Source organism: Electrona antarctica, assembly GCF_951216825.1.
Source record: "Electrona antarctica genome assembly, chromosome: 5".
NCBI lineage: Eukaryota > Metazoa > Chordata > Actinopteri > Myctophiformes > Myctophidae > Electrona > Electrona antarctica.
Window position 1 is genome coordinate 26,181,652 of NC_136810.1, and position 26,409 is coordinate 26,208,060.

General features: G+C 42.6%; 1 protein-coding gene across 2 annotated transcripts in view; it reads right to left on the reverse strand.

The window, feature by feature from the left end:
• The window catches only part of dusp8a (dual specificity phosphatase 8a), a 91,763-nt gene extending 74,401 nt beyond the window's left edge, over positions 1-17,362 (reverse strand). The window contains exon 1 of one of the 2 annotated variants that reach the window (XM_079501348.1): positions 17,260-17,362. The gene's annotated coding sequence lies outside the window, so the exon portion shown is untranslated. Of the gene's footprint in view, positions 1-5,010; positions 5,124-17,259 lie in introns of those variants that run through there. The other variant, XM_079501349.1, reaches the window with a different exon arrangement.
• Positions 17,363-26,409: the final 9,047 nt, after the last annotated feature.

Here is a 26,409-nt window from a genome sequence, read left to right on the forward strand (position 1 = left end):
TTGTGTACTATATGGTTATGTTGTTGTGTACTATATGGTTATGTTGTTGTGTACTATATGGTTATGGTGTTGTGTACTATATGGTTATGTTGTTGTGTACTATATGGTTATGTTGTTGTGTACTATATGGTTATGTTGTTGTGTACTATATGGTTATGTTGTTGTGTACTATATGGTTATGTTGTTGTGTACTATATGGTTATGTTGTTGTGTACTATATGGTTATGTTGTTGTGTACTATATGGTTATGTGTTTTTCTGTTGGAACAGACTGTGAAGATGAATATCCCTGAGGGGACAATAATTATTATTATTCCGGCCTGATATTATCTGAAGGAATTATCACCAAAACACAAAGGCCCGGACAAATTGAAACATGTGTGCCACAATAGAAACAAGTGTGTGTACATGCGTTTGTTGCTTGTCTGTCTGCATGTACGCGTGCGCGCGTGTGTGCATATGTGTGTGTGCATGTGCATGTGCATGTGCGTGCATATGTGTGTGTGCATGTGCGTGTGTGTGTGTGTGTGTGTGTGTGTGTGTGTGTGTGCGTTTGTGGTGGTGTTGTTGTTGTTGATGGAGGGTCTCCAGTGAGGCAGCTCTTGAAACAGGAAACTGGGAGGGGTGAGATAAATTAAGCCAGGGGAATTTGGAGAGCAGGTCTGGACACAGATGAATGGCCTGCACGGCATCCTCCTGGACTTGTGCGCGCGCGCGCGCCAGTGAGCACACGCGTGCAAGTGTGTGTGTGTCCATGTGCACATGTGCGTGTGTGTCACAGAGATACCTCTATAAACTTGATGAACTGCCTCTTGCTATCTATCACTTGTAATCACCCCCCAATCTACTCCCCTCTCCGACACCCACTACAGCAATCACATTTAATGTGACACACACACACACACACACACACACACACACACACACACACACACACACACACAACACTTTTTTTTAACCATAACCCCAAAGCTGAAAATAGGTAATCTTTGAACTTGCACAATGAAGCATATATCTGCCATAAATCTAACCATAACCCCTAAACCTAACCTCGACAGTTAACACCCTGAGCGGCATAAACGGAGGTCTCCGTCCTATCAAATAGTTAAGCTCAGCGCTCAGGATGGAGATTAATCACAGGACAGAACATTAATGATATCATAACCGTGCACCGCTCCACAGGCTGGGAGTGCCTGTTGGGCAACGTTCGATGTCATTTCCGGTTGGGACGTCATCCAAAGTGATCCCCCTCCACTTTAGTGGATGAGATCGAAAATCTTAAAAACGTGAATAACTCTTGATCTAAATAAATCCTCCCAATTCTAACCAAAGATTATGTTTTTGACGGGCCATCGCGGTCCCGTCGCTAGTCGCGTTAGAAGTAATCATACCTCCCGTTGTTGTCGATCGCCTCAGGTGCGTTTTGGCTACATCTAGCTACTTCAGCTACATCCAAGATGGCGCCTGGTGCACCTTGAAATGCGCTCCGTAGCTGCAAATCGCTGGCTGGGCGCCCTGATTTAATGGTCCTAAATACCCCCAGGCTTTCGGGGGTGTTAATATCTAATCCTAACACCAACCTGAATCTTTTCTTAAATGTATATAAACCTATAACTCCCCAAATCTTTTTTTTAACCATAAAAGACGGAGGACCAGGAAAATGATCTTCACAATGTCTACTGTTCTAACTCTACTATACGTGTGGGGACATTTGGCCCTTACGGTACGGAAAACTCCAGTGAAGACCAAACGGAACATCAGTGGTATTTGAGAACGTATACAGTAGACTAGGTGAGAGCCAGTTCACCGGTTCACCAGCCAGTTGTGAACCAAGCAACGCACCCATGTTGTTTTATTCATCCGCATCGCACGGTAGCAGGTGCCGTGAAAAATACCCCCCCCCCCTCCTCCCCAAAGCCTACATGGATATTTAAATGTAATATCCACGATGAAAAGGGAGAGTAATAGCAGTATAGGTGAAGCGAGATGTAGATTAACAGATTTAAACAGAGAGAGAGAAAAGGACGTAGATAAACAGACTTTACTGGGACTATCGGGTGAAACCGCATTTGGTATGTCCAAAACTGTTATTTTTTAGGATTCAATGTAAAGAATAACAAAAGTAGCAGATCTACAAGCTCGAAACGCGGCGTAGATCTGCTACTTCTGTGTGATGCTGTAGTATGAACAAGTAGGGCTTTAATTTACCATGAAACACAACGTTTCAAATATGGAGATATATTTAAAACATATTCCTACTTTGTCAACCTTTTCAGATGGAAATAAGTCATTTTAAGGCTGGGCAATATGCCCGACAGATCAATATCACTACAATCACATGGATTTTTTTGATTGATGCATCAGGATATGACTTATGTTTGCAAAATCTGACAGTCAATCAAAGTGCTAGTCACTGCAGTGGATTGAAAGGCAATGTTATTTGTTTCATCAAGCAAGAATGTTAAAGACTTTATAACAAAGTTTGAGTTAAATTCGTAAGAATTGTGTCTAAAGTTAAACCCTGCAAGACCCGTATACTGTACATTTATACCTGCAAAAAAAGAGATTTCAACCTTACTACTACTTACTAGGACTTTGTAGAGGAAATTATGTAAAAAAAAGAAAGTATGCACATTTATAATAATTATTAAAATAATAATAAATTAATAATTTACATTGGGGGGATATCTTTCACAATAATAAATAAAACATGTTCTAGACATTCTAATGATCACAAAAAACATATATTACAGTTATTTTACTTACTTTTATCATCACATAATGATGATACAAATGATAACATCATGTTTTTGAGTGACACCAAATGATTGTGCAATGAAGCAGAAATGATCCTTTATTCCTTTACACCAGTGGTTCCCAAACTTTTTCACGTCAAGGACCCCCAAATTGACACTAATTAGCCCACGGACCCACATTTGAAAAGATATTCCAGGGACCCCGATAAGAGAAGATTTTTTACGGCTCTAGCAGAGATTCTCAACCCGTTTAATTTCAAGGTCGGACCCCCAGTTTGACATGCATAGTCTATGGACTTTTTAATGGCATTTCTATCTCTGGGACCCCCAATTTATAGTGTAAAATCAAGGTTAATTTAACTCTGAGAGTGTACAAATGGAAGGTTCCATTTGTACACTCATTCCATTTGTACACTCTCAGAGTTACAGACCCATACAGGTCCATTTGGTTCCAAACTATCACCTAGCTGGGGACCCCCTGGAACTCCCTCATGGACCCCTGGGGGTCCCCGGACCCCACTTTGGGAACCAGTGCTTTACAGTACTATAGTATACTGCATCATCGCATAGCATTCATGCATGTAAAATCCAGTAGATAAAAGGAGCCTGATGACCACAACAAAGAGAAGGAAGGGGAAGGCCAGAGGTGGAAATGGTCTGTCGGGTGGAAACCTCACATGTCCAAACCTGTTACTTTTCCGGATTCAAAACGCGTTGCTTCGCGCCGTTTCAAACTTGCAGATCCGCTATACTTTAGATGCTTTCGTGTGACTCTGTAGTAATATGGGTCTAGGGCTGTTAATTCACGATAAATACACAAAAAGTTGAAATGTGGAGATAAGAGGTTTCTGGCCGACAGCAACGAAATAGCATAATAGTGCACAAGAAAAGACATGATTGTGTTCTGATGAACAGGCTTCACTACAGTACGACGTGCTACACATGAAGAACATGCAGAGAACAACTACTGTCTATGTGATGGAGAAGAACAACAACATTTACTACAGCACAGCAACAGTGAGTAGGTGGGTGAGCTAAGAGAGAGAGAGAGAGAGAGAGAGAGAGAGAGAGCCCTGCATGGTCAGTGTTTTCATGGGAAGGAGTCGAGCGCTGCTCCCTAACCTTTGACCCCCGCGACACTGGTCGAGGGAGGTGGTGGGGAGGGAGAAGGGGGAGGGGGGGGGGGGGGGGAAGAGTGTGTGTTATTCAATGAGGATCTCTCCTCCGCCTAGCAACACAACCCGCTTCAAGGCCGAAGCGGGCAGACGAGATAACCATGGAGATGAAGCAGAAACCAAATTACAAGAAGACACCACTCCACACAGAGAGACAGAGATAGGCAGATAAACTTGTAATTACTAATTTCCCATGATTGTGATGTGTGAGTATATAAGATTTTCAAATCTTTAAGGACAAACATGTACATAAATAGATACACATACTGTACAGTGTAGTATATTGTATATCATATTTAGTATAGGCTAAGGCAGGGGTTCTCAACCTGGGGGGTCGCGACCCCCAGGTTTTTTTTATATATTTGGCAACTGAATGGCTGGAAAATGGAAATTAAGAGTTTACATATAGTAGGCCTACACGTAGTACATGCATACATTTCCTTAATGATTATATTCGGTTTCAGTATTTATTTATGAAGTATTTTCTGTATTATTAAGGTTATTATAGTGGTCAATTTGTATTGGGGGTGGGGAGGGGGGCGGGCGGGGCAGGGGTCGTGAGACATGGCCAAAGCATTTCCGAGGATCCCCAGCCAAAAATGCCTTTTACTTAATCCTCTTGCTATTCTAAATTATATCTTTGCTATTGTTGTTAGTGCTGCTATGTTGATGAACCGACAAAGAAATGACAGCATTCTTTTACTTGTTTACTTGTATACTGTCGCGGTAGCAGAATGCTGTCATTTCTTTGTCGGTTCATCAACATAGCAGGGGTGCAGTACGTATAGTTCAGACAAGTCATTGGTCCGACCAATGACAACCCACCTCATCTCCTAACCTAACCATAACCGCAAGCACGGGAGCAGACGCTAGTCCGACATGCAGATGCATGTCGGACTAATGCCCTGTCTGAAAAGCGTCCACCTCCCGAGGCAGAGAGCAGGAAGGTTCAAATTAATTGATTTATTCAATTAAATGAGGTCAGGCTTACAAAAGTTAGCAGTAGCTGCATGCAGAGAAAAATCAGGAATGCCAAAAAAGAAGAAGAAACTTCAAAAACACAAAGGCAAAAATGCAAACCTTTCAAAGGCACCCATGCAGTAAAGTCCAAAAACGCCAAACACTAGAGCAAAGCAAGGAACCAGAAACTTCGAGAGCTCAGGGACAACAAAGTAGCGCACCTGACATTGACTTATGTTCTGACAGTGTGTGTGTGAAATGAGTCCAGTATTTATATAGGGTGTACCAAAATCTCCTGGAGGGGGCGTCAACATATGTGTCACGTGGTAGCGGCCGCCATACTTGCTGGCTTGTCTGGTTTGTTTACATTGAGCGACTATCCGTGTGCTTGTATACGTTCTTTTTTTAAACTGACCTCACAATGGTGCAGACTTGCTCAGTAAATAAGTGCCACAGCAGGTCACGTCGAGGAAATGAGCCAGAAAACGGAATTAGATGTTCAGCTTTCCAGCATGGAGACAGCATCAAGGAACCCAGATTGACGAGTTTACAAAAAGACGTAGAATGGCTTGGATCGGCGCACGGGCGCAGAGACTTGGGGCCCTATTATGCATGTCTTAAGTACCAGGTCTTATTACTTAACTTAAGACCTGGAGGCGTGATCAATGCCATTTGGCTATTCTGAGTGGCCAAACAGCATTGACCACGCCTCCAGGTCTTAAGTTAAGTCATAAGACCTGGTACTTAAGACACGCATAATAGGGCCCATAATGTTCAACAAAGTATCTAAGCACAGCCGTGTTTGTTCACAACATTTTCCTTGTCCTTGTAATGTATTTGGGCCCGACGTTCTTTCTATCCACCCTGGTGTTGGTTCACTATGTTGTCGCCAAGAACGAGCTTAATATTTACAAATACATACCACCGTCACTCAATTCTGAGTGATGTGGGCTAGAATTTAATGCCCACGAGAGGGCCGTCCCAAGCTTTTCAGACGCCGCCCCCCTCTTGGTGACGTACACGTTCTCACACGCTATAGGTGGAGGGTTGATTGGAGCAGTGTTCACAGGTTTGTAAAGGGCTGGGCTGATGAGAGTGGAACCAGGTGCAATGGGAAGTGGGAGTGGCCGAAGTGGAAAGACAGACAGAACTGGGCAGAGGGAGAGATACAGAAAGGGAGAAATAGACAGGCAGAGAGCCAGACCATGACTGTATACGAGATGTAACAATTGAATAGTAAAAATATGTGTGCATCATCCGATCATCGCACTTACAGACCATGGGTCTTCAACAGGGGGTACGGGATCCCTATTGGGTCCTCAGAGTTAATACAGGGGAGCCGCCAAATCTTTGTATGATAAGAGTTTTTCTTTATCCCCTAAAATGCCTGGCTTTTGAAATTACGTCATATGGCAGCCAAGTCTATGGACATTTAATGTTTATTCAGGGCAGCAGTTAAACAAACTTTGACGACGTGCAACGTCATGTGGCCAGTATTATAAATACATCTTGTGACTGGTTTCGTTTCATACAATAACACGCTGCATTCATGTCTCCTACCGTAGATAGTGTTTTATACAATAACACGCTGCATTCATGTCTCCTACCGTAGATGGTGTTTTATACAATAACACGCTGCATTCATGTCTCCTACCGTAGATAGTGTTTTATACAATAACACGCTGCATTCATGTCTCCTACCGTAGTGTTTTATACAATAACACGCTGCATTCATGTCTCCTACCGTAGATAGTGTTTTATACAATAACACGCTGCATTCATGTCTCCTACCGTAGGTGGTGTTTTATACAATAACACGCTGCATTCATGTCTCCTACCGTAGATAGTGTTTTATACAATAACACGCTGCATTCATGTCTTCTACCGTAGGTAGTGTTTTATACAAGAACACGCTGCATTCATGTCTCCTACCGTAGATGGTGTTTTATACAATAACACGCTGCATTCATGTCTCCTACCGTAGATAGTGTTTTATACAATAACACGCTGCATTCATGTCTCCTACCGTAGATGGTGTTTTATATAATAACACGCTGCATTCATGTCTCCTACCGTAGATAGTGTTTTATACAATAACACGCTGCATTCATGTCTCCTACCGTAGATAGTGTTTTATACAATAACACGCTGCATTCATGTCTCCTATAATATATGGCAGAGTGACTTTCATTCCTTTTCAGATTCACTACCACTATACATAACCGGTAGTGAATCTGCAAGGAATGAAAGTCACTCTGCCATATATTTGCAAAGTAAGTGGGCGCCTTTCATTTCACACAAGTGTGATTTTTAGATTAACGACATGAACCCTATGATCCCTAATCTTGGGAAAACACTCACCCCCAGGACGTGTTGTGTTGGATCGGCTATTTCTGGCAAAGCGGTTTGTTGAGGGGTTGGGGAGGTGGGGGCAAGTACAGACTACAGAGCCAAAGGTCAAGTTTACAAAGTATTGAGGGTTGGCGGCCATTAAACACGGACAAGACACAAGACAAATGTTGTATGCATGTTGCAACAGTGTAAGTGAGGCCTAAGAGGTCCTTAGCCTGAATTGTTTTTAAACACCCTTGCTATAAGGCTTAAGATCTGCTATGGCGGACCATCGACCAGGCCCACAACATTAGAAATGCATACATTTGGGTGCTACCTGGCAACCTGCCTGATGCAAGTGCACAGCGTCGCGAGAAAATGAAGGCAAATCTCAAATAGATGGGGAGGAAAGCATAATGACCCAACATGGCAGCAAACGCCCCGCGAACACAGGGAGATTCCTGCTGCATCACAACCACAACACACTGCGGGCCCACATGTTGTCCACAAACACAACATCAAAACAATAGGCTTACAATCATATTGTACGCCTATATGGGCTCTATCAAAACACACCTCAAAGTCAACGGGTGAAGGCGTTGCCGCGTGCACCGTGGAATCATAACAACATCTAATGAGGTCACAGTAACACACAAAAAAAACACACAGACAAATACAGCTCAATCTACAGTAGTTTGTATGAGGATTGTACGCGGTTGCAATCCTGGCAAAACAAAACAAAACACTTGCGAGCCTGCTCCCGCAGCCAACGCGTTATATATAAGGCATACTGACATAGTGACAGACTTTAGTCGTGACGTGCAAAAAGGCGTGAGCGAGCGCCGAGTCAGCAGCAAGCGGCACAGTGAGATATATCAGACTTGCTATAGCGCATCGTTCTATACTGCTGGCAGACCTGCTGGCCCTGCGTGGATCTCTGCGCTCCGTTGTTTACCTCTATGTGGTGTTGCAGAACGCCTCAGTCAAGCAGAGCATCATCACAGTGCCCAGGGATGCAATCATCTCCGTCTCTCTGCTATCCGCTGTGTACTGAGCACATCCTCTGACGCTGCATATGTCTAATGGCGACCGAGTCTGCTCTCCCACTCTCTCTCTCTCTCTCTTCCTCTGTGTGTCCCTCCTTCTCTCTATCATCCTCGTTCTGTGTGTGTGTGTGTGTTGTGCGGGGACCAGGGATGGGGAGGGGAGGGAAGCGTGTGCCTGGTGGTGGTGCGTGGTGAAGGGAGAGCAGGGGATAAGGGTGCTCAGCATATAATATAATGCTGCTCCCTCTGACTGCAACACACCTCATCTCACAACAAGGCAAGCCCTTTAGCTCAGCTGCTCTCGCTGCTCAGTATGTACCGCATCCGCTGTACAGTGGTTTGACAGAAAGAGAGAGAGAGAGAGAGAGAGAGAGAGAGAGAGAGAGAGAGAGAGAGAGAGAGAGAGAGACCAACCCTTTCAGCATCCTTACTCAGCATAATAAAAACCTATCTCCTGCATCCCTTCCGCATCATCCAGGAAGGAATACTATGGAGGGAAAACAACCCCCCCCCCCCCCCCCCCCACACACACACACACACACACACACACACACACACACACACACACACACACACACACACACACACACTCACACTAAAATAGCCAGCAGCCAGCAGCAGCTCAGCATGAGGCTCTCTCACACAACAGCGGAAAACAAAGATGAGAGAGAGAGAGAGCGAGAGAGAGAGCTATAGAGAGAGAGAGGTATAGAGAGGTAGAGAGAGGTAGAGAGAGAGAGAGAGAGAGAGAGAGAGAGATTGTGCAAGAGCTGAAGCAGATTCTGCCGTTGCCATGGAAACAGCGTGGCCGGGGTGAGCCGAGGGGCAGGGAGGGTTGCACCACACACACACACGCACGCACGCACGCACGCACGCACGCACGCACACAGTTTTAACTCTACTTTTAACTCCATATTTTAACTTTTTTGTTGTTACTACTATAGCGTCACACAAAAGTAGAGATCAATTTGAGCTTGTAGATCTGCTAGTTTTGCTATATATTTATTTTGAATCCTGAAAAGTAACTGTTTTGGATGATTCCAGTTTCTAGTTATACCCAGCAGAGACGAACGATATTAACTCAAGTACTGTACTTGGGTATGACTTACTTCATATTTCTACTTTCTACACAAATGCACTTTTTACGCCACTACAATTATTTGCAAACTTATTGAAAGTTATTCATACTTGAAGATCTACAAGCTCATAGATCTGGAATGTAATCTTGAATGATCTACTTTGACCATAATATATTGTACTTAACACCCTCCGCGCCATTGCCGAAGTCCTTTGTCAATATGCCACAGACGAATAACAGTCTAAGTCCACACTATTGATCCATAATGTATAAATTATAGATAAGGGTTCAGGACAACGAGGCCTTTTCGTGGAGGGGTCAGAATGAAATTTGGACTTAGACTGTTTTTCGTCTGTGGTACTCAGAAGCCTAATTCTGATTAGGGGTGCACGCACCACAGTTTGGGAACTTGACTATTGTAACTCCCTCCTTACTGGCCTACCGGCATGTGCACTTAAGCCTCTCCAACTGATCCAAAATGCTGCAGCTCGCTTGGTCTTCAACCAGCCAAAATTCTCACACGTCTCCTCCCTTCTCCGCTCCCTCCATTGGCTCCTGGTTGCTGCCCGCACAGAATACAAAACTCTGATGCTGGCATTCAAAGCAACCAAAGGTATGGCTCCCCCATATCTTGCAAGTACAGTATGATCGAACCCTACAAACCCTCCCGCACACTCAGATCAGCCAACGCAGGGAAACTGGAAGTACCTTCACTAAAAATGCCGGGACAACGCTCCACACGTCCCAAACGCTTCTCCCTTCTGGCTCCAAAACTATGGAATGCACTTCCCATTACAATCAGAACTGCAGCCTCACTCCCAATCTTCCGCCGTAGTCTGAAAACCCACCTTTTCAGACTCCATCATGGCCCGTAGCACTTGCCCTAGCCCCTTAGATAGCACTTTATGTAGACTTAGATTTTGCATTTTATGCAAAATATGTAGGCTTCAATTGACCTAGATGTACGGCAATGGCGCTGAAAGTATTAAGTACATTTTGATTCCAATACTATTGTAACAGAGTATTTCTATATTGCAGTATTGATACATAAAAAATGTTGATTACTTTTTTTCCACCACTCCACATTTTGCATTATAAGGGGCAGATTCTACTGTATCTGACTACCCACACAGCTCTCACCTGTTCCTTCACAACGAGCCTGCGTGGTCTAAATGTGTTCCCCGCCCAAAATAGTTTGTTGTATCCAGTGCGTGACGTCGCCGTGTTCCAGAGAACAAACTAGAAAAAGTGCCCTTCTGGGCAAAGGTCTCCACCAAGAGGATAGGAGTGTGTGTGAGGTTTGTGTGTGTGTGTGTGTGTGTGTGTGTGTGTGTGTGTGACTGTGTGTGTGTGTGTGTGTGTGTGTGTGTGTGTGTGTGTGTGTGTGTGTGTGTGTGTGTGTGTGTGTGTGTGTGTGGCGCGACTTGGCCCGTTGTAGAGCCACTGTGAAAGATTCCAGGCAAAGTGTGCATACAAAATTTTACACAGATCCGTGCAGTTGGAGGTAAAAACACTAATTGGCCAGTTATAGTGCCACCATGAAGCTGAGTTGAAAATGTTCCAGTGGCATTTCTTCCTCAGCCTAGTGGGAATGTGCGTGCACAATTTAACGGAAATCACACGATGTGTTCATGATTTGCGGCATTTTGTTTGAAACCGTGCACTCCTGCGAACTTTGGTAGCCAATCTTACCAGGATGGAGTCTGAAAAATCTGAAAGACCCGTTTCATTGAATGGCTCTAGAGAGACTGTGTACCAATTTGCGTGATGTTTGGACAAATCTGTAGTTGTACTGTCCAATAAATTGTTTTGCACAAAGCGGCCTCCTGGTGGCGCTATAAGAGGCCAATGTGAAAACCTTGGGGCAGAGGTTCAGCTGTGGCATTCAGGGAGTGTGTGTGCTGAGTATGGCTGCGATCAAGCCAACTAGCCATCAAGCCAGGAGATTAGCTGTCCAGACGGACGGACGGACACACACACACACACACACACACACACACACACACACACCACACACACACACACACACACACACACACGGACGGACGGATGGAGTGCAAAACATACTCTCTCCCCATGCCTTCGGCCTGGTGGAGACAATTAATAAGGCATCACGCAAGCAGACGGTCTCATCCTGCTCTGAATTGAATAACCTCACAGAACAGCAAGCTGAAGGCAACTCTATAAATTCTATATATAGCCTGTCGACTCATGCCATGGTGTTGTTCGGTGAAAATAACTGACTTCTTAACCGTTAAGTGGGCCGCGTTGAGCAGCACGTTTATGTGAATAAGCACAGACCTTTTTTCACAGCAGACATTTACTTTTGACATGTCCTAGATCTGTGCTTCTCAACGTGGGGTCAGGGGACCCCCAGGCGTCCCTGGCTGAGGGCATTCCAGTGGGTCCCGGTTAAACCACTGCTAGGAACCACATGGACCCTTAATAAAGGAGAAGTCCATGCTAGAAGGATTTCTTATATTTCTTATTCCTTATTTGTAGTTGTTATGTCCCCACCAAAGGGGGTCTGAGCAATTATGTTTTAGTTTATTTTATGCCAGTGTTAATTTTTAGTTGGCTAAGACTAGATAGTTTAAGTAGCCTAGGCAGGCCTAAAGTTCAATGGATTGTTCAAAGACTGAGCTTAAATCAGAATTTGCTACTAAAAGTAAAACTAAGACTGAGTTGCTAAAATACTTTTAGTCTTTTAGTCTTAAAATTACTAGGTTAGGTATCTGGTTTAGGTTTAGGTTTATTCTAAGTGGGGAACAAAGAACCTTTTTTGCATGGTGGGGAACACACCATGCAAAAAAAGTTACACATGCTGGCACACAGAAACACCTAAAATAAATGGTAGCCATTAAAATAGGTTAGCAGGACGATACCCAGCATGCAGTGTGCGTGTGGGAGCCCAACGAAGTGCAATCACAGTCACAGTGTTTTAAAGTGAACTATCTCTCTTTAACCCAACCAAACCTGTGCCTAAATCTAATCATCTCTATTATACATCATGGGTGTTGTCCAGCAAACATGAGCTATTGAGCTATTGAGCTATTAATGAGCTATTAAGTGATGCCTAAAAGATAATGAGATCCCCAGATAATGTCATCATTTGGCGGACAGCGGTGGTCTGCTAACCTGACTCCGCCAGATGGGGCAGCAGAGAGTACACTGGGTTCCCCCCCTCGGAGCAGGAGGGGGAGGAACCCCAGTGTACTCTCTGCTGCCCCATCTGGCGGAGTCAGGTTAGTGGTCTGCTGCTGTGAAAGAAAAGATCTATTATGCAATAACCCATTTAGACCTGAGGACGATTCTATAAATGCCTTCTAAATGCTGACAGTTTTCTGAAAAACCCAGTCGTTCTCAAACATTTTCACGTCAAGGACCCCCAAAAATATATATGTATTTGGTCGCCGACCCCCATCTGAAAATATGGGAAAAGATTTGAGTTGAAAACATTCGCTCTGACGTATATATATTCAACGATTTGCACCATATTTTCACAATTTTTCAAAGATCAACAGTGACACTTGGTGGTGACAATATGCTATTTCTGTGCTCGGACACAGGGACACAGGGACACAAACACATAGCTGTCTATAGGAGTGGTTGCACCACTCAAAAATAGCAGGTCAACAAGCTTGTAGCGCGGCACTAGGTGCCGCACTATGAGCTTGTAAATCTGCTATTTTTCAATAGCTAAAGTATAACATAATGCTTAAAACACCAAAAGGGGTTCCCACCCAGAATGGGTTAAAAGCTGCACAAATGAGCTCTATCACGATTCACGACAACCGCGTTTTCAACGACCCCCAACATTTATGTGTATAATGTGGCCGACCGTGGACCCCAACCTGAAAATATGTTGGACCAGGGGGATCCTCATAAGAGAACATTTGTGTAAAAGAGAAATTATAAATGATTCCAAATGATAAACTAGCAGATATTATCTGCTAGTTTTTCATTTGGAATCATTAAGCTTTTTTTCCCCTCTTCTGGGGGTCCGTGGCACAAAACATTTTCAGTTGGGGGTCCGCGGCCAAATAACCTACATATCAATTTGGGGGTCCTTGGCATGAAAAGGTTTGAGAAATACAACTACTTGAGAAATACACTCTTGGGTACACCGACATGGTCCTTTTTTCACCAGATATTTCTACAATAGCATGTGTTACCAATGATGCTAATGAAGGCTCTGTTCCATTCTGGTCAGAGTCAGAGTGCTGATATTCTTGTTGGCTAACTGGAAACACTGCTACACCAGTGGGTCTCCCAGAGTTATGGGGGTCCTTGAAACTAAATGGTTTGAGAACCACTGTGCTACACTAGACGGAAAATACTGTCCAAGGAAGTAAGTAAGAAGAGGCCCAATTTCTTTCATACAGATTCATACAGTCAGGTACAGTGTTATCAGTGCTGAGTGATAACATTGAAATACCATGTATTATACTATCTAGGCCAAACAAGTTTAGAACAGAAAGAGAGGAAATAGTGTTCATTCAAATGCACAGGGTCCAACTGGCTTTTCTGTATGGCTGTTACAGTGTTACACTCTTTCATTGCTGTCGGGCAGAAACCGCTTATCTCCATATTTTAACCTTTTGTGTATTTACTTTATTTTCATAAATTAACACCATACTTGATCATACTACAGCAGCAAATATACAAGCTTGAAACGCAGAGCTTGCAGTTCTGCTACTGTACCTTTGCAGGGGTTAAAGTCAGTTGAGAGTTGATAACAAAACAAAAAGCAACCCTAAGTCTTTTGTACTGTCAAATATAATGTCAATGAGACAAAGTTGGAGGAAGTAACCTTATCTCTGCAGGAGTGGATATAATCCGCCACCAGAAGACATACCCACCCCGGCTGTTCTACAAAACCTATGAGCTAACTGAAGCATGAGGGATTCACCTCAATGATGCCATATCGCACGGTGGGGAGAAAGACAAACACAAAGAGATCAACTGGAGGACACCCAGCACTGAGGTAATATCATCCAGGTTATTCATTAACCCCTGTGCATAACGTCATCCATCTGTAGTGTGGCCATGCACGGCCTTCCCACTACTAGGGCTGAGAGAAGACTCTGGGTCTCACACTACGAGAGGAGAGGCATGGGAACCGTTTGCTACACAATAAACAATTATGTGTCAGACAGCCACCACCTCATAGCGCTCTCCCCTTTCTCTTTCCCATCATCTCCCTGACTCTCTCTCTCTCTCTCTCTCTCTCTCTCTCTCTCTCTCTCTCTCTCTCTCTCTCTCTCTCTCTCTCGCCAAAGGCAGTGGTTCTCAAACATTGTCATGTCAAAGAGCCAAATTGATATTAATTTTGCCGCAAAGCTGGACCGCAATCTGATCTGCCTACCAATGATTCACTGGCAGACAGACATGTTTCTGAACTGTCCACAGAAGAGAGCATTAGTGAGGACTACAGTAATTATATGAAGATAGGTTGAAAATGGGTGAACTGGTCCTTTAAGAGATGATAGAAATCCAACGCAACCCTGTTTTCTGCCCCACTAAGGGAGGGGCTGGAAGGAGCGCCGCGGCTTGTGATTGGGTGAGACGGACCGTCAGTAGGGTAGGGAACGCTCCGCTGTGTTCATTGTAGCGGGGATGAGGATTTACTATTCCATGCCTATCGGTCGTAACTCGAACAAGACTGAGTTGGCTCAAGCGAACTTTGCAACGTTCGACACGGCAACTTGCTCGCTTTAGCTCGCTCGGTGCTATATCTCGTGGCTCAAGTTCGCTTGAGACGGCGTCCCTCTGTCGCGGTCTAAAACTATAGGGTTGAATTCCCTCCTTTCGAGGGGCAGAATACTGTGTCGCTGTGCTGACATGAGGCACCATATTAGCTACACAGAGGAAGCACAAACACAGGTCACCTCTATACTATGTGGCGGGATGTACAAACATGACTTTCACAAGCACACTTACAGTATAGTATACCAACACAACACACCACAGTACCTATTAAACAAGTTCACTGCTGTAAACAAAATGATATGCATGGTGAAGGGGGGGGGGGGGGGACCTTTTTGTGTTATCCTTTTAGCCTTATCACTGTACCATGTGCTGTTTACACATTGTCTGACCAATAAAGTATTGAGTCAATCAATCAATAGAGAGACAAGTCACTTAGACTTTCATACAGCATGTCATACACTTCTCTGTATCTATTGTTTTAAACCACTGGTTCCCAAACACTGGGTCGGGACCTACTTTTCGGTCACGGACACATTTTTATTTGCTGTAAGAGTAAATATGCCTTTATTCGCTTTGTTTTGTTTTAAGGATCAGAATTTTTTTCTTCCAAAAAAGATCTAAGAAATTCCATGAACTTGAAAAATTGTAAGAAGTATAGTAGGTGAAGAATAGCAGATCTACAATCTCGACCTAAAACGTTTTTTCTGGGAACCAGTGTTTTAAACAATTAGTAGCCTAATGTCAAAACAACAATTATAATAAGTAGACTATATATACTTAATCTACCATTCTCAGTATTACTATGTATGCCTAGCAGCTTGTATTGTTACTGTGTGGTGGCCAGGCTGGTATACATGTGAGACAAACAAAAAAACGATATGCAACATAAGCTGTGTTATGTAATTTTTCATATCGATTTGTGGTAAGCCTGATTTTTTTAATATTGTGGTGATGGGGCAAAGAAATTATATTAATTTCTATAAATGAATAGACATTTCCAATTATCCTCATCTGATGTTGGCTTACAAACCGTGACGGCGTGACCCATTAAGCTTGTCTAAGACTCTAGCTTCTACATACATTAAAACACGGATACAAAATGAAATAAAATAAACAATATGCACGAATAGCAAATAATGCTGCTTCATTGAAATAGGTTGGGAGATGTATTTCAATGAAGCAGCATTATTTGCTATTCGTGCATATATTATATGCACGGATAGCAATGAAATCATGCTTTGTTGAAATAATGCATGGAGATATTGCCTATATAATTCAGAGTATTATTATTCAGATCAAAAGCAGAGATGATGCGCACACATAACATAAATAATATAGACGTTATAATATCAAAAATCATGGCCATGCAGGGCCAGATAATAACAACAATGCCTCATGGCTGAGCAGAAACGCCACGGAGGGAGGGAGGGAGGGATGAGCTCTGTACACGCACTGGAATAAAGCACCACAGATTGGGTTGGGAATAAGAATAGCACACAAGAAGAACACCACAGATAATACGCACAGCATAATATAGCCTGCAAAGCAGCCTATGGCCGAAAATAGACATATTTCATTGAACCGCAGATTCATTTGTTGTTGTGTGACGTTTAAGATGTCAGCGTGCGAAAAAACGGGGGTGGGGGGAATGCACACATGCACCCAATTGACACAAATTGCAATGCGATAAAAGCAACATTAAAATAAAATAAAAACCGCGTTGATATATGAACCTACCTTTAAAATGAGAACGCGACGAGACGAGACGCTGTTTGTTTGTTTGTTGGGAGAATGAACCGTCAGTGTTCTTTTATCAAGCGCTGATTTGGAGGTTTAAATTCCCATTATAAATAAAGGCGGAGGGGAGAGAGACGCGCGCACGGTGGAATGCGCACTGAACTGATGGGTTGACGGTGACGGACTAGCGGCGGAGAGCAGAGGACAGATCTACAAGATCTACAACGCGTCGCTTTGCGACGCGCTGTGAGCTTGTAGATCTGTTCTTTTCCGGCCAGCGAGTAATAATAAACGAGGCTATATAGCCGCCTCTGCTAGACCGTGTATTATGTAATAAAGCTACAAGCATCTGAGAGAGGGGAGAACAATATTTTGACGGGTCACTTTTCTAATCGATACGCGCTCACACATGCACGCGCGCGCGCGCACACACACACACACACACACACACACACACACACTCACCTCTTGTCTCTCCTCTTCGCCGGCTTTTTTGTTAGCGCAATTGTTGTGTTCAGCTGTCCTCCGGAGTCCATGCTCCATGTGTATGTGACAGCTAGCGTTTCTCCATGACACTCATATAATACACACGCAATGCAACGGGGAAGGCAGGCAGCGAAGGGGATGGTCACTTCAGTGTTTACTTGTCAGTTGTCATGGGGGTTCGAGGGCAAGGGGGACACACAACACTCACTACTACTCAGTAGCCAACTCTACACAGCTGACACTACTGTCACTCACTGCGTCAGTGGTGTGTAAAGTAACTCAAGTGCATTTACGTAGTACTGGTAGCCAGCCTATAGTACTTGCACTTTAAAATTAAGTTGTACAATTTGATATCATACTTCCATGATAGGCTATATAGCCTACTTTTACGCAAGTCAATTTTGAATTCCTGACTTTTACTTTCAGCAGAAAGTAAAAAGGACAGTAGAGTAGACCTATTGCTACTTATACTTAAAGTTAAAAAAAGGTGTAGCCTATACTTCCACCAGAAGTCAGAAACCCTACTCTACAGCTGACACTATACTGACTAGGCTACTGTCACTGTGTGTGCGCAGCAGAGGAGATCAAAGTGACACATTGCATTCTGGTGGGGTCACTGGGCTCTGTCACTGCTCACCTATGCTGCTCACTGGTGGACGTTTGATTTCTAGGATAGAAAGCACATGCTAGGTACCTTTTTTTGTACTTTTTTTTTCACAATACAAAAACTTCCTTTTTGTTGTTTTGTTTGTTTATGGGTCCCTCTTGAAAATGAGATGACGCATCTCAAGGGGCTGTCCCTTCAATAAAAATCTGAAATGTTTGGGTGGTTGGTTGGTGGGGGGGATATTTATCGAAATAGTTTCAGAAAGCTATTTGTCTCAAAAGAAAGACTGCAAACCCGAACAATTGCTGCTATTTGTTTCAAAAAGCTTTATCGACCTATCAGAAAGCATTATACCAAGTAGCATACCCTCACCATGAACATGTACAAAATTGTACATTATAAAGGCCTAATAACTGCAAGTTTTTTCCCCGTGTTGCAATGTGAGCTCTGTTTAGTATGTAGCCTATACCAGCTAACTGTATAGAATAGGCCTACTTTCCAGTTTATTTCAATTTCATTATGTGTTTGACCCTTGCTTTGACAATGTAAAACGTGTGTGTTCTCACACTAATAATAAAGGCTCATTTGAATTTTGAATTGAACATTTAATTGAATTGGTTTTAGTGTCTCTAGGATAGATTTAGCACACAACACATGCTAGGCTGGCTACGGTATATCAGCTAGCAGAAGGAGAGAGAGAGAGAGAGAGAGAGAGAGGGGGGGGGGGGAGATGCACTTTAGCACTTAACATGAACTAAAGGATGAGGTCATGGTTCAGAAGGGAGAGAAAAAAGAATCCAGGCTGACGTCAACGTCAGCCAATCGGAAGCGGTGGCTCAGGGGTTAGTTGACGTCAGCCTTCTGATCCGTAGATTAAAGGGTGCTGGCTCTTAAAGGAGACGCGCGCACATTTTTACCATAACTATGATTTTTACTGACTGATAATTCCAACATTCAACATTCCAAGATTTATTTCGTAGAATCGTAGTAATATACCTATAACTTTACCCATATGAACAAGGTGGACCTCTTGTAAACAAGTGTAATGCTTAATTGGGTTGTCCACTCACAGTTTCGGTTAACAGTCTTTGTATTGAGTTTGTGCTTGAAATGTACTGTAATTCTGCAAACTGTTAATACATATTTCAATCAATCAATCAAAGGTACCTAGACACGATTAAAATTCCGCTCCTCGATATTGTAGCAATAAGAATAAAAAGAATAGCAATAAAGTCACAATAATATTCATAGGCTAATATTAGTAGTAGATAATAGATAACTACGTCATAATAATGGTGTGTGTGTGTGTGTGTGTGTGTGTGTGTGTGTGTGTGTGTGTGTGTGTGTGTGTGTGTGTGTGTGTGTGTGTGTGTGTGTGTGTGCGTGTGTGTGTGCGCGCGCGCGTGCGTGTGTGCGCAATCGTGCCATTGTGCCCAGTATGAGATCTGGGATGCTATAAATAAAGTCACTAACATACTGTTGTATATAGTGTCACCTAGTGGTGGTCGTATGTCACTACATGTTGTAGTGCTTCAGGAAATGTTTGCAGGTGTCAGATATATAAATGTATAGTTACATACTTAAAGTTACATTACATCACGCACACGCCCAAAAAAAGAAGACAAAAGACAGAGGCACAGGCTCATGAAAATCTACTTTAATTTTGGATGCAAAAACTCACAACTTAAAGCAATACTGTATAGCAGAGGAGAGGAATACTGATTGCTGGTTGATTGTATGACTTTGTATGTCGGACTGTTTGGCTGTTTTGTCATCTCCACTTTCATCACCTGAACAACAGGTTTAGTAAGAGAGAGAAATAAATATATATAAATGGACTCACAAACTCAGTGAACATTATCAGCTCGCTAATGTCAGCCGGTTTGGGTCTCTCGAGTCTCTCTGATTAATTTTCAATGACACTTCCATTTTTCTCTCTAATATGGAATTGTGGCAGTATTTATGTAGCCTATTAATTTACACTCAACCACAAAAAATGTCTAAATCATAAAAAATAAACTGTCTACATGCTCACAATGAGTTGCACCTTGTAGATCTGCTGTTTAAAAAAATTGAAATGCTTTATACAGTATATAGGCTATTAATCATAATAATTACATGCCCAAATTTTAGAAGAAGATTCTAGAGAGACACAGTTGAGGATTTGGGAAATTACATGGAAATTACAATTACATGCATCATGATATCGTCTCCTTCGGCTGGAAACCTAATATGTCCAAAACTGTCACTTTTCAGGATTATATAATAGCAAAAGTAGCAGAACTTCAAGCTTGATCACTGTGTTTCAAGCTTGTAGATCTTCTACTTCTGATGTTTTTGTGTGACGCTGTGTAACGCGACAGATGGAACTTTTATTGTGACATGCTTCTTGCCATGTTGGGTCTCACAGACCTTTATTTCACTAGTTTCCTGTCCAAACTTCAGAAGCACATCAATGGGCACTGATTAGGTTGATCAAGTTCACCTGTGGTGCTGCTGATGCCCAGCATGGTGCTGCAGATTAGCCTGGTTAATAAACCAGACCGAATCAGCCGTTGGCAAAAAAAAATTGCCTGCCAGCGGATTAGGGTCTGGCGAGGCTCAGTAGCACGCCTCTTTCCTACAACCGAGAACAGGTCGGGCCAATCGGGACACGGTATGCAATATGGGCGGGCTTTGGTACAGTGACGTTCAATGCTTGAGACCTTTGACTGACAGTAGCTCTGACCAATTGCGTCAAAGAGAAAATGTTTGAACCCGCCCCCCGGGAAATGAAATCCAAGTGGAGCCAGCCCAGACTAATATACCGCGACAGTGTTGTGTGATATTAGTCTGGTTTATTAGCCAGGCTAGCTGCAGATAGCAACAGTAGACTATAAAACAGCCTCAGTGGTAGAGGAGCGAGAACGGCATCACTATGGGACCAGTAGGCTACAATGGAAAGGACTGGCGGTCAAAAAAAGCCAAACTTTATGGAACAAATGGACGCCAAGCAGTGTTAGCACATGCCACGTTAGCACCCAGCTGGAAAGGGGACAAGGTGAATCTCTTTTTTTATGGTTATTTGGTCTGAGACTGAGGGTCTTATTTTTGTGATTTCTTGTCTGAGGTTTATTGTTGTGGTTTTCATATTGCATTTTGATATGGTAGTTTTAAGCTATGTAGGCCTACTGTATGGATTGTATGGGATATGTATTATGGTTTATTGGAACTTGTTTGCTGTGCTGATATTGAGATGTTGGATAATGGATGTTTAATGTATCTGATTTATGATGTATCTTTATGCCTTTGTTCTACGTTGATTACAAATAAAGAAACTTCAAAATCATCAGTTCAGTCTTCAACCTTTCATGGCCAGCTGGGTCCGCTACACGCTGTATTATGATAAAGTAGGGGGCGTTAATATACATTAAAAAAAAGTTAGAATATAGAGATGGGAGGTTTCCACACAACAGCGATGATTTGGTGGCAGACTGGCAGTGGCTCAGGTGGTAGAGAGCAGTCGCTTGGGAATGAGAAGACTTCCGGTTTTATTTCCGGCTTCTCCTGGGTTAGTGTCAAAGTAGCCTCGTAACCACATGCATTGTCCTTTCAAAAGGAAAGTGTCAAAGTCTCCTTGAGCAAGACACTGAGCCCCTAACTGAATGGCTGCATGTGATGCACACACTGTAAAGCGCGTTAGATAAACTACAGCGTCACACAAAAGCATCCAAAGTAGCAGATCAGTAACACTTTTGGGCATGTGAGGCTTACACCCGAGACCCGACAGAGACGATATTGTGCATCAGCCTGAATACACAGTACTAAATCTATCCTCTGATAATGTTATTTCACTTGAACTGATGATTTTCAATCAAAGGTGCTTTGATTATGATTTTTGTCGCCTACAAAACTGTCAACACTCTTTTTTTGTTTTCTTTTTGTATTTTGTTTTTTTTAGCTGCCTTACACATATAGCACTAATTTCTCACATTTAAGTTCAGTGTAGCCTGGAATCACAGATGGAATTTAGTGGGGACTGTGTTAAAACTCAGTCTGAGGTAAAATTCTTCAAGAAAACAAGAGTTTCTTTTTTTCCTTTTTAAACAAACACAAAGCAAAAGCATAATAAAGCAAAGCCTAGAGGCATTAAAGTAATAATACTGAAGACCCAACATAATAAATTTTCTTTTCTACTTGTAAGGTAACATAGGTAGTTATCACATTTTTGTTCTGTCAAATCTTGCAATATAAACCAAATGGTTTGACCCACACAATATATGAGCTACATTCCATAGTGGTGTGAACAGAAATATACACAAGGCATCTACTCGAAAGGATTGTATCAAAATGTTCTAAAAATATCTCTGGTTGGTTTCACAAAAGCAAACGGTATCAAAAAGCATTGGGCGAGAGCAAGCAGTATCATAGGCTAAACCCGTTACACAACGAAAAGCTGGACAACCAATCACGTCGCTTTGATTGTGGACCTATGCAGTCCCATACAGCACATGCAACCATTAAAACTCAACGTAGTCAAAAACACGATACAGAGAAAAACAAAACAAATAAACTTTTACAGCTGAACATCAGAAAGACAACCTTGGTTGGTCTATTGTGCTTCATACGGATTAGGCTCGGCCTATAGCCTGATTTATACTTTGTCGTATGACAGGTGTATAAATTAAGCATATATATATCTATACAACAATCATGAGCTTCTCGGTTCACGCATGTGTTCAGGCTACTGTTGAAAGCAGAGGCATCACACAGCCAATAACCCTGAGAGGGAGAATCATGGCCATGGTTGATATTGGCAATCCACCTAAACCCTGTATCGTCTGTCGGGTGGAAACCTCATACCGGTATGTCCAAAACAGTTACTTTCCGGGGTTCAAACAAAAAAAAAGCATCAAAAGTAGCAGATCGACAAGCTCAAAACGTGTCTCTTCGCACAGCGTTCCAAGCTTGTAGATCTGCTATTTTGGATACTTTTGTGTGATGCTGTAGTGTGATCAAGTAGGCCGTTTAAAAAAAAAACACAAAAGGTTTAAATATGGAGATAAGAGGTTTCCAGCCAGCCGACAGCAACAATATGCTTTATACTATACTATACTATACTTAGTTGACCGTATTCCCATAGGCTACATGGGAATACGAAAATATGCCATCTATACCATCCCATCCTGCCGGAAATATCCCATCTACAAGCTCACAACGACACCTTGCAATGAGACGCACTGTGAGCTCATACTGTAGCTATAAGTTATTTCCGGAGAATGTTACCCCCAGAATAGCGATGCAAGGGATTTAAGTGGCTATATGGGACATTTTATCGACATAACGTGTGCCTCTCCAGCTATCTGGACAGAGACACACATTATTCGATATCCATCAGCAATACTTAACCGTACAAGGGTACAGACTTCAGACAACCTATTGCATCTGCTGTCTTCAGTGCTACGTTTCCCCTTGGAACGTATCGGTTTGCAAACCTTGAATGGGATACTTGAGCCAGGTTCTCCGGACCTTGCCATTGATTTCTCTATCCCCTAATGGTCTGTTCTATTTTGAGACCGAGCCCCCACAGTTGGCATTGGCTCTGTGAAACCTCCAAGTGTAAGTCTATTACTGTAAACATCAGCATGGGCCATGGAAACTGCACAGACAGCATGGAAATATAGTGATACTGTAGACTGCACAGAATGCCTAATTAGTTAATCATTAGTTAATAACCTAATTGATATACATTCCTCTATGTTCCATAACATTGTACATGCCTCAGTTATTTCATTTTATTCTTTTTTTATTTTTTTAATGAACACATAGCACCATGCAACCTGAAGATGAAGAGGGTTCTCAATGCTTCAAGAGATGAAATTGGCTTTTACATGGGGGATTGTGTTTTTACTTTTAAAGGAGGGTAGGGTTAGGTCAAAATGGGGTAAAGGGGGAAATTGGCCGGGGCTCAATATTTCAAGAAACGTGTCCATCAGTGTGCAAACGGAGTCACTGTTAAACATTAGGCTGGTATTTGTTCTGTTCTGTAAAATCACATCTAAAAGCTGGCACTTAAATGGGCCCTTATTATTTGATTTAGACAGACTCTGTGATAAAGAGCTTGCCATTCTTCCTCACAGGGGAATCGGTAGGGAACGTGTGTGTATGTGTGTGTGTGTGTGTGTGGAGGGGGGGGGGGGCACACTTTGAGTGATTATGCTGCACCCCCACTATAATGTGATAGCTGTAAAACATGATGCCACATGGCGGCTTTTGAGACCAGTCACAAAATGAGGCCTGAGCCGCCTGACAGAGACTGACTTGAGAGTTGAGACTCATGAATGGCAATGTAACTCACAGTCACAACTTAGTTGTGCACATGAGGAACAAAACTAAACAAAGACTGGCACTCAGTGGTGGGAAAGTACATTTAATTAAGTGCTGTACTTAAGTACAATTTTGTACTTTACTTGAGTGTTTCCAATTTCCAATACTTTTACTTCTACTCCACTACATCTCCGATCCAAATGTACTTTTACTCCACTACATTTACGGTATTTTTTTTTTTACTTTACTTTACTTTACATACTAGTTACATTGGAGATTTGGATTAGTATTACAAAACATACATTAACCACTTCAGCCCTATATACATTTCGACCATTTGAAAATTGCCACAAGTACACAAGGCATTGCAACGCATTGTGAGCTTATTTGAAATTTTTAAATGGGACCGTCTGTATATAATTAGTACTTTTACTTTTGGTACTTTTTGAAGTCAATACTTTTTTAATTCCGGTCTTTTACTTGTAACAGAGTATTTCTACATTTCAGTATTGATTGACTTTTACCTATAAGCAAGAAATGTGAGTATTTTTTCCACCACTGATTTCTAAATCTGATTGATTCTATGGAGCAGAGATCAGGCTATCTGAGAGGACACCTCCGTTGGGGTCCTTTCTGCACAATAACAGGTCAGTCCCATCTGAGTGACCCCATCTTGGGTAGAGATTCACCAGTTGAACCCTATATGGTTGCCCGGAGTCCCTCTGGGCTCTATACTAGTGTCGTTTCACTAGTTTTCCGTTGTTGTGGGGGTAAGCTCTTGCTGAAAAAAGCTGATCGACAACCTCGCCAAGTTGTGAGCTTGCCGATCTGCTATTTTCTGCTAAAGCTTTCCCCCACAATACGGATGCTGGGTGTTGATTGGTTAAAAGCTACGATCCAAGACTCATGACTAAAACATGTGATTTTAAACAATCTGAATGTATCTTAATACAACATAACTAGCACATCTGCGGACGGTCTTACTACTCTTTCATTGACAGGACACTGACATGTTGACAAGGTCAACATCAAAGTTATTTGAAGCTGACGGCACACAAGATTTATAATGGTTCGGACACGCTGCAATTAGCTCACTCCGCCAGGAGAGGGAGACAACTGACAAATGTATGAATTGTAGCTTTCAAAGCATGGTTGATCTCCATACTTATTAAATTATGACGTTGCAATGATGGGTGCAGTGTCTACGCCAGTGGTGGTACAGCGGTGTACAGGTGTCTACAGAACCATCAGTGCTATCTTCAGCCAGACTGTTCTCTCACACAATTTTCAAATGCTTCTGTCAATATGTAAAGGAGGTGCCTCCTCCCTAGCCTGGCTTTGCCAGACACATAACGTGGATTCACTCACGCCTCAAGTGCGAGTGTGAAAACACGTTATCAGTATGGCCAAAGCCAGGCTACCTCCTCCCTGCTTCCCTTTTGTCTTTGCAGTCACCTCAATTTGCCCCACTGTAAATCAAATTAGTAATGTGGTGTGCTGCTTATCAGAAATGGAAATTCAAAAAAGATATTTCCGTGAACGGAAATGACGAACAGATGATGACAGCTTCCTTTCTCAGATTGCAGGGGGTGTAGTTCCAGAATCAAGCATTCAGAGATTGTGGAATAGTAGTCTGGCTATAGTCTAATTGCCAGCCCATAGAGCCCCATTGTGAACCCGGACATGTTGAGTACACCAAGGTTTTATGTTAGAAATGTTGAGTATGGGTCCCCAGCATGTAGAAACTGCCGGATGCTAACTTGCATATGTTGAGCAATTTTCATAATTGGCATAATATGTACCATACAATTAACAACCTACTGTATAAGGGGGGGAAAAAAATCTAAATTTCATCATGCTTTAAGTAGCACGTGACATGTGAAACTAGGGGGTTTTCATGATGCTGATGAATCCATTAAGCATTAGTCTTGCACAAAAAAAAATTGCTCAACATATGCAAGTTAGCATCTGGCAGTTTCTACATGCTGGGGACCCATACTCAACAAGTTAGAAATGAGTTGAGTACACCATGTTAGAAATTCTAACTTTGGTGTACTCAACATGCCTGGATTCACATTCTGGCAAGTGGACTACTATGTGAGACTACAGTGCACAGGTGTGTCTACCATCAATGGTGATAGTGTACAGGTGTGTCTACCATCATAGTGTACAGTGGTGTGTCTCGGTGTGGGTGGAGCCTGTGGCTCTGTCTCCTC